The 12,765-nt window shown below is 39.5% G+C and overlaps 1 pseudogene; it reads right to left on the bottom strand.

The window, feature by feature from the left end:
- Nucleotides 1-415: 415 nt before the first annotated feature.
- Nucleotides 416-12,765, bottom strand: part of LOC104530224 (olfactory receptor 6B1-like) — a 15,348-nt pseudogene continuing 2,998 nt past the window's right edge.

Below are 12,765 nucleotides of genomic sequence, written 5' to 3'. Positions count from 1 at the left end.
ACTAGGTGTTTGGCACCTCAAGTTCTTTGAATCTCAGTTTTGTATTAAGTTGGATCAGTCAGAATGCAACTGTGTTCTTTGTTGCAGACCAAAAAAATACGAGATGGTAATAAAGTTTATTGCCTTCTCTACTGGTCAGCAATGATGTATGATGTGTTCAGTAGAAACATCTTCCTTTACATGCGCACAGTGTTAGCATTCATTGATTTTAGATTAGCATGCAGATTGACTCAGGAAAAGCAAACCTTAACCACTAATGTCTAAAAAACCCCATAATCTTAATTTCTGTGAAAGCAAGTCTTATTAGATATTCATAGGATTCAGACAAATTAAGCTGCAATTTTATCTTCCAAGTATTATGTTAGTAATCAGACCCAGAAACTCTGGAGACATTACCCATGCCATACAAGACCTTCTATAAAGTGTCTTTTACTTCCTGGTTCCTCAGGCAGTAAATGAATGGATTTAGCATTGTAGTGACTATAATATAAACAGTGGAAAACAGTTTGTTGAGATCCAAGGAGTGTATACTCCTGGGTTGGGCATAAATGAAGAGGGTGCCTGAGAAGAGGGTAGATGATCACAGTCAAGTTAGAAACACAGGTGGAGAAGGCTTTCTTCCTGTTCTAGGCCATAGGAATATGCAAAATGGTGCTGATTATGCACAAGTAAGAAATTATGACAGAGAGGGGCATCAACAGAATAACAAGACAAAATCTACCATCTCTGCAACTAATGGATCAGTGCAAGAGAGGTGGAACAAAGTGCTGATGTCACAGTAGAAATGTTGGATAACATTTGAGCCACAGAAAGATCACTGGAAAATGAAGAAGTCCTTTAGCACAGACATCAGAAAGCCAACCAACCAAGAGCCTATGACCAGCTGCATACAGACTCTGGTTCATGATGACTGGGTAATGCAGAGGGTTGCAGAAGGCCACATAGTGGTTACAGATCAGGACAGCCAGGAGAACACATTCAGTAGAGACCAGGGCAATGGAGAAGTAGAGCTGGGCCATACAACTTGTGAAGGAGATGCTCTTGTCAGATAATCATAGAATCATATAATGGTTGGGTTAGAAGGGACCTTAGAGATCAACTAGTTCCAACCCTCCAGGGATATGGTAGGCCTTCTGGGTTGTGAGCACACAATGCCAGCTCATGTTGAGCTTCTCATCCACCAGTACCCCTAAGTCCTTCTCGCTGTTGCTCTAGGTCCATTCTCCACCCAGCCTGTATTTGCACTGTTTTGCTCCCCAGATGTTCACTAATGCCAAAAGGTATCTAGATAAGAGCATAGTCTTGCTAAATTGCTGAACTCATGAAAGACAAATTTTACTTGAGCTGTTTTTCTATCTCCCTTTCTCTTGACTATAGGCAGAAGAAAATAAATGTTCTCTCAAATATAGTACTTTATTAAGTTTGGTAGGGTTATGGGATAGATGTGCTTGGGTTTTGGTGGGGGGGTGTATGTTGTTTTTTGGTTTTTGTTTTTTTTCAGAATTATGATGGATCTGTACACCTGAAAATTTCTCATTTTCAATATATTGGTTGGTTGATTGATTAAAATAGGTCACTTCTCCTCACAAATAACAGCTTTCATGTATCCTTAGACTAGACTACATTATCCATCCATTGTTTTTATTGATCTTTTCATTGTTTGGTAGAATTAGTCTTGATTTATCACAATATACCTGAAATTTTATGTTTATTCTTCTCTTCCACTTCTTAGTGAAGGTTTCAAACAAAGTTTTTTTACCTGTATCTGCACATTCAAATACAATAATCAATTGCCTTTCTAGAATGATATTCAGGCTTTGTCCTTAACATAATATTTTTCATACAACACATTAAGAAAAAAAACCCATTGATGTTTTGAAATGTTACAAAAATTTCCACACAAAAAGAAATATATATTTTAATGATTTCGTTATTTGTCTTCAAGTTTCAAAATACTTATTTCTAATTTGGATTTTTTTGTTGTTGTTTTGCATATGGATTCTCTAGATAGAATTAGGTTACTCACATAACTTACATGTTTCATTGCATGTACATAACTGCTGCCAAATAATAAAGTGACAGCATACCAAATATGATTTTATCTCTAAGGGTGGCTTTCACATTTTCTAGCTTGCACTGTATGTGGGTCCCCTCAACTCTATTTTAGCAACTTGGTGTAGGCACCTTCCATGAGATTTGTGGCATTTAATTTAAACTGTAGTAAATACTGGCAGGTAAGACAGGTAGCTTGGTTTCCAGTATAGCCAGTGGAGATTTAATCACTACAAGAAAAAAATTTAGCCTGTATGAACTGGAGAACAAGTCTTATGAGGAGTGGCTGAGGGAACTGGGGCTGTTCAGCTGGAAGAAAGGAAGCTGAGGGGAGACCTTCTCGCTCTCTACAGCTACCTGAAAGGAGGGTGTAGTGAGGTGGGTGTGTGTCTCCTCCCAGGTGATAGAACATGAGGAAATGGCCTTAAGTTGTGCCAAGGGAGGTTCAGATTAGATATCAGGGAAAATTTCTTCACTGAAAGGGTTATCAAGACATGAGACGGGCTACATGGGGAATGTATGCATAAGGTTTAGGTTGATGGGAAAGACTCTCTCAAAAATCCATTTTTCTGGGTTCTCATAATACCTGTTACGAGTAAGTTGCTCTTTGCTCTGTAAATCTGGTTCGGTCTTCTACTGCTGTTATCCATTTTATTGCAGCTGTTCCTTGAGAGTGATTTCCCAGATTTGAAAATAGAGCAAGAAAGTAAAATTGTAATCAAACTTGTTTTTCAGGGGTAGGCAGAAAAGTTTACTAAAGATAGGCCAGACAAAAAGAATCTGCGTGATACTGACAGCTTTCTGATAAATATTAATTGGGAATTGAGGCTGAACCATTCTGGTCAATTCAATTAGTATAGTGAGGCCAAAGTAATAAAACCATTTGAGATGAACAGCAATAGGCCACAGAATTAATCACTTTAGAAATCATAGACCAGGACGATGCAATGAAATATGCTGAAATGCTGAACTAGGTGAGGAGAGTGATGTAACATTCTTTTTGCAACATTTCCCCTCTGCGAGACTTAATCCTTTGTTATTGTCTGATTTCTCAGCCATACTCTGTGCCACTGCCAAACTGGTTTTACATGTGAAACTTAAAACCTTGGGATGCATGACGCTGCAAGTACCTCACTCCCACTTTTCAGTGAAGAATAAAGACCTCCACAGGTTCTACAGTCACAAACTCTTGGAATATCCTGTCTGGGGGCTGAAAGATCTCTCTTATCCATGCATGCTCACTTTGTGTATCTTCCCTACCCAGTGCTTCTGGAGACTGGAGACAATTTTTCCACCACCCTCAGAGGCAGAATTGAACACATAATGCGCAGAGAAGAGCTGAGATGGTAACTATGAATAAGGACTACTAAATGCTCTACCCTAGCAGCTCACATCATATTAAGGTAAGAAATTTTGTCTGATCTTTAAAAATCAGAGCTTCATCCAAATTAATTCCCTGTACTAGAGTTAAACCTGGCCAGGATAGAGGGTTAATAGGTGTGGCTCATGGCAAAATAGACTGTGTCTGTATGAAAAGAATAGACTTCATTATTATTGCAGTGTGGCTGAATCAGTCTTAGGCATCAGATCAGCATGAACAGAGAATGCTGGGATACATTATAAACTCAGACAGAGCAGGCAGGTTTACTAAATTAACGTGGATTGAACAGATTGGCATACTAGGATAGCTTGGATGGAACAGACCAAGCAAGAGAGAAAGCATGATGGAATTGGTCAGGCACTGAGCCAAGGAGGAGGCCACATGGGCTTGATGTTGGCCATAGTGATGGATTAGATTTAACTCTATAACACAAGAAGGGATTTAGTACGTGTGAACCATGCCAGAGTGATGGAATAAGATAACACTAATGTTTACCATTACTCTCTGCCAACTGGCTTCAAGATGCAGGTGCACCTTCAGGCATGTTTAGCTCATGACATCCAGGCCAAAACAAAGTCTTTGACTCATTTCTAGAACCTAGCAGGGGTTCTGTATGGGCCATGTATATTTGTGTAAATTTTCTCTCCTGCAGTGGCAGATCTTCACAGTAACAGTATGCAGCACATTTTGGGCTCTGAAACTGAAGAGTGAGCTGAATGGGCATAGGCTAAGTAAGGGTAATGAGATTAGGTTAATGTGATGGTTTCACTTGGCTAGCACTTGTTTAGCAGTCAAATACAGCTGTTCACTCACTGCCCCTTCCACCCCTCTCAGGGGATAGGGGAGAGAACTGGATGACTTGTAGGTTGAGATAAGAACAATCTAATAATTCAAACAAAACCTCCCTTAAAATAATAATAATATTAAAATAATAATGATTATGATGATAATAATATTAGTACTAAAATATGCAAATAAATGATATATAGTCCAATTTCTCACCACCTGCCAACCAAACCCAGCCCATTCTTGGATAATGATCCCAGAGGAGTGGCAATTCCTAAACCAAAACCACAATCTCGGAAGGGCAAGGTCCGGAGCGGAAGCCAGAGTGACCCTCATTAATATACTGAACATGATGTGGAATATCCCATTGGCATATCCAAAAGCTTGTGTAGCTTATTAATTTAAATATTCCTCACTTTCCCTAGGCCTTGCACTTGTAGACTAGCAAAACAAAGTCCTTCGACTTCCAGTGACAAATGAAAACATTAGTATGTTATCAATGTTTTTCTCATAAGAAATCCATCTGAAACCAAAACACAGTGCTGTTCTAGCTCCTAAAAAGATATTTAGCTTTGTCTCAGATAAAACCCAGGACAGTTCAGTCTTGCAGCTTCTGCTACCTGTAGGAATCTTTTACTCCTTGACATCTGAACTCCTGGTCATACACTGCATCACCTTAAAATCTGGTAGATTTTAGTATCTGTTATAGAATGTTCATCATGACCAGTCATTCTCCTCTGGTGTTTAACAGGAGGAACTAAGCGTTCTGCATTTAATTCTGTAGGTAAGATGATATGGAAGCTGCCAATAGTAGAGGAATCTCGAGTACTGACTGACATCTTAGCTTATACCAGGGAGAGACCTTTGAAACCAGGGTCTCTGGGTAGTTGGTGTGAATCATTCACACTAATCAGAACAGCTGCTTTGGTAGTGGCCTCTTCTCCCTGCTCTACCTGTAGTTAGTATCTTCAGCTGCTGTCTCTGGGAACTGAAGATAAAATGTCTGCCCATAATGGGAGATGGATAGGATAGAATACAGACAGTATGGTACTGTGGATGGACAAGAAGTCTTCCACAGTTCTTCCCATGATCCATGTTAATTATCTGGGATTGTAGCAAAATAAAGCTTTCCAGCTGAGTATTAAAAGAAAACTAAAATAAGCACAAGCTCTCTGCTTGTTTGATTTAATTTATTCAGTGTGTGTAGAGAGCATGTATGAGTTGATTAAACCAAACCCCTCTCCATGTCACTGTGCATGCTGGATGATGATGGTGTGAGAGTGAAGCTGAAGCCGTTTCAGGTATAGTTTTAGCATGAGTAAAATAGGCCAGAACAATGTGTCATTAAAAAAAAACAAAACAAAACAAAAACAAACAAACAAATAAAAAAACAACCCAGAGAATTTAATAATGGGGTGAACTAGGGTGAGACAGGAAAAAAAAAAAGACAAGTGTGGACTTGCTGCCTAGGCTGAGGCTTAATGGGAATATAAGGACTGGGGTACAGCTAAAATGGATAGATAGGCTGAGTATGGTCCACCACAACCAGAATTTATTTTAACGGGAAAAAAAACAAAACTAAACAAAACAAAACAAACAGGAAATGCTGTGTGAATGAAACAGTTCTGGTGACTGAGAAAAGCATTGGCAAAGCTGTATGAGCCACAAGAGGGCAGTGAACAACAAGCAGGCTTTGGTGAAGAGAACTAGAGGAGTGCATTAGATAGGAATCAGCAGTGAGGGCAGTGATCTAACTAGACTGGCTATCCCATTGCAGTGGGATGAGGGATCCAGGCCCTGCTTACTCTTGGGGACCGTGTGGCTTCATGGACTATGATAGCTGGCACGAAAGGAGTCTTGGTATCAGAAGTCACACACTTTTAAGGCTTCGCAGGAGATTTTGGTGTAGGTGGACAACAATCCTCCTCTCACATCACACCTTCTCTGTTAAGCATATTCTTACCTGGTGGATCAAAGGACTTGGGAAAATCCTCTCATGCCACCCTGCTAGAAGGAAGGCTGCTGGGGTCCAGCCAGTTGCAACAGAACACATATGGCAAACATGAGCATTGACAGGAAAACCCAGTACAGGCATGGATGCCACATTGATCAAAACAGTGAGGACAGTAGCTCTATTGGCACCTATACAAACACAGGCAGAACTCATATAAATATGAACAACAGAGAAAGCCTAATCTTCTTCCTGATAATCAAGATTAAAATATGCAATTGGACTATACATATACATTAATTCACTTAACTTACACTTATACTGCTATTTGTGGGTATCTCTTATCTCTGGCCAAGACTTCAAGTCCCCTTAGTAGCTATCCCAGACCCTGTGCCTTTTATCCAGTCTCCAGCACAGGCCCTGTGTCTTTTCGCATTTAGGTTTCCTTCCTCCCAGTTAGTCCAACTAAAATTTCATTAGCCAAGCAGGCATTTATACACACAAACACATGTACATGAACAAGCTAGAGTGCAAAATCACACACATCCATACAGGAAGTACTTATAAATAAAGGTAGAATAGATTGCAGTGACTGGGGATAGGGCTAGCCAAGCAAATACACTGACTAGCAGGCTACTTCGACACTATTTGCCCTCTTTATCTATCCTTCTCTTAATTCTCTTGATCTTCACACACTTCTCCTCCTCAATTCACCTCAACTTGGCCTCTCTCTTCCTTTGGTAATTCCCCAGAACTTTCTACAATGAATTTCATGCATTCCCACAATCATCTAAAACATCCCATAACTTTTAAACAGCCCATACTAAATTGTCATTTACTAGTGAGACCCATTCTAATTCTGTGATGATCTTGTTCCCTTCTTATCAATTACAAAGTTACTGTTTGAATGTTTTCAAGGCTATGCTTGAATTATTAATATTTACTGGGATGTTGTTACTGTATTTATTATCTGCTGCTCAATATAGTATGCATCTGTCAGTGTTTAATTTATTACTTCTCTTATTTATTGTACTGTTTTTTAAGCTGAATAGCCTGTACATGGATGTCCATATACACCCCCCAACCACACATTACTTCTCCACACACCCCTCCTCCCTATGTTCTCCAGTATGAAGCGGCATTTCTCACAACTGGAATATTTTTCATTTAATCTTCACAGAAGAAGCAATTGCAGATTGTCTCCTGGGCTCCTTTCCTCTGGGAACTGCAGAGAAACACTGTGCGGAAGCAAAATAAACTGATCAAAGCTGTAAACAAAGTATATCCTATATGGTCTTCCCTCAACTAATGGGCAGGACTGACCTAGACAAGACAACTCAAGTAGAACATTCAGAAAAGGTTCAAGGAAACAGATTGTAACTTCAATTCCATCTCCCTTGGACACCTTCAGTAATCCTTGTTTTCTGATATAACTAATCACTTTCTTGCCTCAGAATGAACTAATGTTAACAAACTGAATATAAATTGTGAGAGCACAATACTAAATCTAAATGCATAATTAGGATTTTTGGGACCCATTACTACCTAGGTAACTCTATATTGCTCCTTTGGCACTTCTGTCACCATAATGTCTCATGGTGTACATTACTACTGTTTAATGAGAGCGAACTACAAATTTGTCTTATTTTTTATTGCTGGATGTTGTGGGTTAACTGTGGTGGGCATTGTGGGTTAACTACAATGGGCAGATAAGCACCATACAGTCACTGACTTACTTCCCTTCCGCCACACCCATTGGAATGGAGGAAAAGAAGAAAAAAAAACAAGAAAACTTGAGGGTGAATATAAAACAAACAAGTTAATTGTTTAATAAGTGAAAGATGAGTGGAAGAAGAGGGAAGAAAACAAAACAAGTGATGCAAAGGCAATTAGTCACTACCTCCTGTTGGTAGACTGATGCCCCACCAAATCCTGAGCAAAAAATGGCTAATGCCCCCTAAACCTCTTTCTTTTCCCTTTTGTGGCTGAGTACCACATTATATGATATGAAATATTTCTGGTTAGTTAGGGTTATCTGCTCAAGCGTGTCTACTCACAGCCTATTGCGTATTCTCTAATCACCAGGAGGTGGGTGGTGGGTAGAAAAGTGAGAAATAGAGAAGGCCTGGATGCTGTGTAAACACTGTTCAGCAAAAGCTAGAACATTCATGTATTAGCAGTACTGTTTCGGTCAAAAATCTAAAATACAGGACCATATGAGTTCTTATGAAGAAAATTAATTCTGTCCTAGTCAGGTCCAGTACAGTGGGATAAGTGCTTTGTAACCTTTAATGAAAAGAAGGCCCTCACCCTTGCAAATCTCTATCACTGTTATCCTATGACAATAGAGCCAAAGTCTGTGCTGAAATGTAGGCAGGCTTGCATAAAATCCAGGGCAGTATAACTTCAAAGACAAAAGCTCTTTCATTCTATGCTCAGTTCACAATTATCTTCTATCCCAGAGTGTTTTTCTGTCCTTTGGTCAGCAGTTCCACACATCATCCTGGGCTAGAACAATCTGTGCCACCAGGGTGAGGTCAGCAGAAATGGTTTATCACGGCATGAGAAATGAAATACTTGACTTAGGGGACCTGGAAGATACTGATGGAGGTACTGTGGAAAGGCCTAAATATTGTTCTGATATTCAAGGAGATGGATGCACAGATCCAAGCAGAAAGAATGTTTTCATTCCTCTAGTCTCTCTTAGAAATTCCTGCCTTCCAATACAAATAAAGTTCTGTATATCAATGTTCTGGATTACCTTTATTTCCATGACAACTAATATGAGGAACATGTTACCACGTATAAAGTACATTCTATCTCTTTTCTGGTAAATAATGACTGCTAGTTTTCAAAGGACTCTATCCTGATTAGTAGATCAGTGTCATTATGGCCTCTACTACCTCAGAAAGTGTTTGTTTTGCTTTTTGTTTCCCTGCTGATGAGTGATGCTAAAGCAATTTTGAATCTGCAGGCTATTGTGCTTAAAAGTGGCCTCATACAGAGTGAGAGGAGAAAGAGATACAGAAAAAATGTCCTTAGGACTGGACTTAAGCAGGGTAAGACTTCTCAGCCAAGGTTTCAAAGTGTGCTCAGAAAACCAGACTGACTTTGATATCCCTTTTTCTTTAGTCAATTTTACAGGCTATTCAATAGCAATAAACACTTATCTGTAGCCCTGAAAATTGGTAATATCATCCTAAATTCAACATAGGCTAGTCATGACTCACTGCTTTCTTTTGCTTTCTAAAAATAATTCAGTACACACAGGTGAGCTGTTGAGAATGGTTCCTGGCCAGTGCTAGGTTCTGAACACCACTCTGGAACTGAGAGGACTACTTTGCTCTAGCTGGTTTTGGAAGATAATCATGTGTCAAGGATATGGCAACACTGTAAAGTAAACAATTTTGTGGTAGTGAACCTACTACATATAAATGTACACAGCATAGTTAAATGAACCTACTGTATGAATAAATCATCATGGTCTCAGGAAGGAGAAGAGGGGTAGAAGACTATGGTCTCTTAATTATCATTGTTCCTATGAACTGAGATGCCAGGAAGGAGTGCTAAGAATTAGCTCATTTGCTTTCACCCAAGATCATGTGTCTAGAATAAAGCAGCAGCAGTAAGATGGGATTCAGCTGGAGTTTGCAGTCTCCACCCTCTTCTGCTAACTGCTCTCTGTTTTCATATTGGAGAGAGCTGACTGTAGCCTGAGTGACAGCCAGTTTACTGACTGCTTGCAGCTCGCAGCAGTCTTTGTTAGAGAGCAATGAACACCTCTTATCTTCATGAAATTCCTGTTTTGGAGTGCCGGCTCTAAAGATTAATATATGTCTCATACCCATGATAGCCAGCTACGGCTCTTTTCTACTGCTCCTGTGTTCTGTAACTAAGGTGGAAGGTAACATCTTGCTCTTCCCACTAGCATAAGCAAAATCAGGCCTCCATTAAAAACTCAGAAAGCAAATCTTCACCAGAATAGGGTTTACACTGACTCCAAGTCAGGTATTTCCACTCGGCATTTCAAGTCGCTTTGTCATCATTATCTCTTCTAGTCTTCGCCTTTCATTGTACAGGGAAATATCAGGGTATTCACAGGTAGATCAGTTGAACAGAGTGTATGTGCTATTATATAAACATAACTTTATTCATGAGAAGTGATCAGGGCCTTGAAAATGTCCTCAAAGGCTATCATAGAATCACAGAATGGGTAGAGTTGGATAGGACCTCTGGTCATCTAGTTCAGTCCTCTCAACACAAAGCAGGTCAACTAGGGAAGGTTACTCAGGACCATATCCAGCTGAGTCTCCAATGATGGACACTCGTCTCCTTTCTGGATAAGCGAGTCTAGTGTTTGACCATTGTCCTTGTAAAACTTTTTTCATATGTTTAAGATTTCCTGGGAATCCTAGCCCTATTAAGAACTGAACTGGATCCTACACACACTCCTCCCCCCACCATGTAAATTTATTACTCTTTGATTTATGATTCAATTTCAGGAGCATATCAGCATGGTCCAATGAGAGCAAGCAAGGGCCAGGTACCCATACACAATTAACACATTTTCACACTTTCTATGAACTCCATGTGCGTGCTTTAACAAGAAGAATTCCTTTGCTCTAAGTAAAACCATACCTCTTAATTCTATAAAACTAAACTGCTAGAGGTTTGGCTGAGCTGTAACTTTAGCAAGTATGCAGTAGTCTGATGATACAATCCATAACAACACCTCTGCTTTGGACAGACAGTATCATTCAACAGAGCTTGAACTCAATTGCTACACTGAATTCTGAGGAAAGGGAATAGAGAGGTAATTAGTAGGATTGCTAAAGTCATATTTGGTTTATCTATGCTGAACTCAGTTTACAGAGCTGCTGTTTCCATTAGTAACCTGCTACCACAGAATCTGGGCCGCCAGCCAGCCCAACTCCCATGGGGCTGGTGAGAATTTTTCTCATTGAAATACCAGAAGTAAGATAAGGTCCATATAGAAAACAGAAAGATCTAAAGTTGTCCTCTCCTCACCTTTTCTGTGAACCAGGTTCAGCCAGCTCAGCCAGCTTGGACTTCTAGTCAAAGTTCCAGTTGTTACTTACCCAAAGTCCCAGTTGTTGCTAATGCTTGTCAAATGAGGTGAACATGGCTGAATTGAATGCAGTATTATAATTTTTTAGATTTATTTAATCTCCAGATTTCTGGAGGAAAGTGTATCAAAATGGAGGTAGAGATTAAAACAGATCAGTGTCCTGGAGAAAAAGGAACCAAATCAAAAGAATAATAACCTTAGGTGGCTTAGTCAAAATCAGCTGTTTACAGTGGATCAATCAGGCTAAAATGATGGATTATCAAGACTATAGTTGATTGAAGTTTTATGTGGTCTACTTGTGCTGCATCTGCCTCAGAAGCCAAAACAGGACAATATGTTAACTTGACTGAATCAAACCAAACAAGTGGTAATGGGATAACACAGAAGATACAGAGACAGAATATTAAACTGCTCTAATAAAGGTTCAACACATCAAGACAGAGAACAAAGTAGTACAAACTCATTATGCCAATGATCTAAGAAATTCCGATACCTTTGTTCCCTGCATAATTCAGACATTTGTTCCCAGCTCTTTTGCAGGCCAGGCTGTATATGAACTTCCAATCTGTTCTTCCAGTAGTATCACTAGTCAGGATTCAATGGACTGCTAACTCTGTGACTTAGCAGGGGCCAACCCCTATGACATCTGCTTTCTATTACATGAGTGGTAGCAGCTGGTGTTTCGTCTTCCCTTTATCTTGGAATAGCTGGAAGAGTTCTCCCCTCACCAATACCACTAATTTCAGCACCACAGTAACAAATACCAAAATACATTGAAGGTATATGTTTTGTGCTAGAACTTAGCTTATACCTATGCAAGTACTTTTCTCTGGAACATTAAGAATCAGACATAGGATCATGCTGACTGAAATTGTTTTGTCTAAATTGGAAAAGTTCAATCTGAATTGTGAACAAGGGCATAACTCCAAGGAATTTGCAAGTACCAGAATATTTGTCAGGAGCTCGTGTACCAGATTTCTGGCTGAAATGTCAGTCCATCATTTCTGTAGAAGTAGTGTGGCCAAATCAAATGAAAAGAGTTTATCCATTCCTCAGGTACTAAGTGATAACATGGAGAAGTGACTCCAGGGTTTAGAAGGAGGGCTAATAATTGATTTCCCGTCTCATTTCAAGCTTTTCTTGAAATGAGACAGGAAGTGAATTTTTAGCTGTGGCACTTCCTAGATCACTATTTTTAGAAGAATCAACTCTAACATGTATCAGTTAACACACACATTATTTACTACTGGTACTAGAAATTTCTCCCTTCATTTGTGGATAGAGGAGGGGGAGATGTTGAATTTACTTCTGAAAACTGGGGAGATAGATAGAAAAATAGATGTAAATTATACTCCGAGGGGCTGATATTTCCATGGATCAAAGTCTTTCATTTGGAAGTTTTACTGTACTCCACAACCCTGTGCTATACCTTGTTTTGTCCAGGCAGAGGGAATAGAGAATTAATATTGGTAGGCCAAAACTGAAGAGTCTACTGCTGTCCAGAGG

The sequence above is a fragment of the Antrostomus carolinensis genome, unplaced genomic scaffold (assembly GCF_000700745.2).
Source record: "Antrostomus carolinensis isolate BGI_N321 unplaced genomic scaffold, ASM70074v2 scaffold1829, whole genome shotgun sequence".
Lineage (NCBI taxonomy): Eukaryota > Metazoa > Chordata > Aves > Caprimulgiformes > Caprimulgidae > Antrostomus > Antrostomus carolinensis.
This window is presented reverse-complemented; position numbering and strand designations above follow the sequence as displayed.